This window comes from Stenella coeruleoalba (genome assembly GCF_951394435.1).
Source record: "Stenella coeruleoalba genome assembly, chromosome: 16".
NCBI lineage: Eukaryota > Metazoa > Chordata > Mammalia > Artiodactyla > Delphinidae > Stenella > Stenella coeruleoalba.
In genome coordinates this window covers 18,224,899-18,228,520 of record NC_137162.1, presented here as the reverse complement: position 1 = coordinate 18,228,520, position 3,622 = coordinate 18,224,899, and the positions used below count along the sequence as shown (strand labels likewise).

Genomic DNA, 3,622 nt, shown 5'->3' with positions numbered 1-3,622 from the left:
GGCATTCTTGCTTCTCATTAGTGCTACACTGCACATCACCCCCCTAATTAACAGCTGTTTTCAGTCCATGCCAACTGCACAGGCTCAAGGCTAAAATACATCCTTGCTCAAGCTGGAGACCAGGTATATCAACCAAGGATGGGCATTTGATGGAACACTGTGCTTTGCCTACGTCACAGCCACCTGGAAGCAAAGGGCTGGCCTGGGGTGTCTCAGAAGTATAAAGCTGAAATAAACACTGACAGCGAGTGGCCAGTGAATGGATATGTCCTGAATTACCACACAGGCAGCCTTCACTCTGCGCAGTTCTGAAACGTAGTACACAGATTTCAGGTACCATGTGGTACAGTGCAGCAACACCAGTCCCCCAGCAACACAGTTCCATTTTCAGTTACCATGGTATACGAACCGTGAGAAACTGAATAAAGTAGAAACTCTGCCACCAGCTCATCAGTCAATAACAGATATGGCCCATGGTCAGTGGCCAGTCGACTCACATCTTTCAAAGGCTGGCAGTGATTGGTCACTGCACATGTAATTCAGTTCACTCACAGCCAGCAAACCCTGGAGTGAGGTTGCCTCCTTGTCTCCTGGTGATAAACCCATGGGACGTTTGACAAAAATGGATACTCAAAAGAGGAAGTTGGCCAACCCAAAGGAAGGCGCAGCAAAGAAATAGCAAGTGGAAACACCAGGAGCAAAATTCAAATCCAACGTAAATAGCGCAGTAATAGCTGACAGTGGGATGCTGACTGCCACTACCGCAGCGCCTCTAGATAGGCAGCCAGAGGAACTGAGTGAAGGTGACTTAGCCACATGAATGAGGAAAGGGAGGATAATATCCCAAAGTAATGGGCACCTTCAAAACCTTCACTTGAGAGTGTGTGGTGGCGCTGGCTTGAGGGAGTCTGCGGCGGTCGAGCTGGAGACGCGTCCCCCTATCTGGAGCTGTGATGAGCACCCCAGCCGTGCCCCAGGACCTGCAGCTGCCCCCGAGTCAGACGGCCCAGTCCCCGTTCAGAGAGCAAAGAAGACAAAAACTCAAGGAGCATCTGTTAAAAAGAAACACTTTTTTTGCATACAAACAGGAAAATCAGATATTATCCAGTGGTAGAGACAAAAGAGTGAAGACATCTGAAGGTCAGATCCAAGAAGAGACAAAAATTCTGAAACTTTATCAGCCATTTTTGCCTTAAGAGAATGTCGGTAGACTTACTGGGATCAAGAATAATATAACAATGGAAGAGAACTGTATTCCTTTAAAACCTTCTAATGAATTAACCAATTCAACTACAGCAATTGATACACCTAATTTTGAGGATAATAATCAAACTCTGCCGTTGTTACCAATTAAAGATGACCCCCAAAGTCAACATATGACCTTAAGCCAAGCATTTCACCTTAAAAACAGTAAATAGAAACAAATGACTGCAGAGAAACCAAAGCAAGGTGCTAACATGCCCAAGAAACCTGTGCTTGGATCTTATCGCGGCCAAATTGTTCAGTCTAAGATTAATTCCTTTAGGAAACCTCTACAAGTCAAAGATGAGCTCTGCAACAATGAAGAGACTTTCAGCTACTGTCTCTAAAGCCACAAAGTCTCAGCCTGTAGACACCAGCAGCGTAACAGTGAAAAGTGATAGAGCCTCACATACGACGACTGCCGCTAAATTTGTGAGCACTACATCTCAGAGCAGTCAACTTGTGCGACCTTCTATTAGAAGTCACCACAGTAATAACCAGGACACCATGAAACAAGGCATCAGTAGGATGTCTGCCAGTGTTACAGTTTGGAAAGGACCTCGAGAGAAAGAATTATTACAGTTAAACACAGCTTCGTCTATTATCAAAACCAGTTCTTCTCAGGACACAGAAAGAAATAAGACACTATCAAGAAGCATGACATCTGAAATGGTAGCCAGGCCTGCTTCGTCTTCTAATACTTAACTGAGAGAAAAGTCAAAAAGCATTGACCAGTGCAGATATACCACGGTGAAAGCAGCTAGTGACAGTAGATGGACTCAGCGCAGAGAAACTGCGGAGGAGAGAAAGGCTCGTCTGAGTGAGTGGAAAGCTAGCAAAGGAAGAGTGATGAAAAGGCCTCCCAGCTCAGTGGTTACCCAGCCTGTGCCCGAAGCACGAAATGAAAAACCAGTTGGGTCCTTCTGGACTGCCACGGCTGAAGAAGACGAACAACGATTGTTGACTGAAAAAGTAAACAAGACATTTTCTGAATGCCTAAACCTGATTAATGAGGGATATCCAAAAGAAGAAGTATTGGTTACACTGAATGACCTGATTAAAAATATTCCAGATGCCAAAAATCTTGTTAAACATTGGATATGCCTGCTTGTACTGAACCACTTATGAGTCCTATTGAAAATATTACTGCAATCTATGAGAAGGCCATCCTGGCAGGAGCTCAGCCTATTGAAGAGATGCGACAGGCAACTGTTGACATTCTGACAATGAAGAGTCAAGAAAAAGTTAAATTTGGAGAAAATATTGGGGAGTCTTGTGCAACCAAGGAACAAATCCAAGAAGCCACCATTGATGATATAAGTGTTAATCTGGGGTCAGAAAAACCGGAAAGAGAAAATAAGCATCTTACGAATGTAGTATTTCAAAGTTGTGAAAAAAGAGCAAGATAGCAAAACAAAAGGTCCAACCAGTGATGTTAAAACCCGCAATACATTGGGCTTCCCTGGTGGCGCAGTGGTTGAGAGTCCGCCTGCCGATGCAGGGGACGCGGGTTCGTGCCCCGGTCCGGGAAGATCCCGCATGCCGCGGAGCGGCTGGGCCCGTGAGCCATGGCCGCTGAGCCTGCGCATCCAGAGCCTGTGCTCCGCAACGGGAGAGGCCACAACAGTGAGAGGACCGCGTACCACACACACACAAAAAAACCCGCAATACAGAAATTAGGGCGGGTTGCTTAATTAAATATAATGTTTCTACTACTCCATACTTGCAAAGTGCGAAAAAGAAGATGCAGTTTGACTAAACAAATTCTGCATTTAAACAGCTAAAGTTTCTCACACCAGTTAGACGTTTTCGATGTCTTCAAGAGAAGACTTCTAAATTGCCAGATACGTTAAAAGACCATTATCCTTGTGTGTCTTCACTGGAACAGTTAACAGTTGGAAAGTGAAACTGACGCTTTTGTGTGCTGCCCCAGCGCAGCCCTGTGCCACATGTACTCGGAGACTGACAAGACAGCAGAGAAGTGAAGCTCTGAAAGGAGTGGGGTTGTATTATTCTGAGTTGGTTGGTTTGTTGTTGCTTTGCATGTCCCTTAGGTCAGGAGTTGCCAAGTACCTAAGTATTGACGGCAGTCAACACTTACTCATGTCCACTCTATAGCAGGTGTTGCCTTCTGTGCGTCGGAAAGCTAAACCTACCTTGTCAATCTCAATAGACTGACTTTTTCTCTAAGACAGGTAAATTTTGTCAAGACAGAGTTAGCTTGCTTTATCACCCAATTCTAGTAGCCCAGACTGCCGTGGTCTCCTGTGTTTCTGGGACTCTGCCCCTGGTTCTTCACTGTCACTCTCCAGCAATGCCAGTGAGTCTGCATCTGTGGTCTCTTGGCTTCTTTCTTTTTTATTGTAGCCGAGGTCCCCAA

At 45.3% G+C, this 3,622-nt stretch overlaps 1 pseudogene across 1 annotated transcript; it reads left to right on the top strand.

Moving 5' to 3' along the window:
• Window positions 1-953: 953 nt before the first annotated feature.
• Window positions 954-3,227, top strand: LOC307175120 (cytoskeleton-associated protein 2-like; annotated as a pseudogene). The gene is made up of 2 exons: window positions 954-2,707; window positions 2,916-3,227. The product of its transcript is annotated as a cytoskeleton-associated protein 2-like (transcript).
• The last annotated feature ends 395 nt before the right edge of the window (window positions 3,228-3,622 follow it).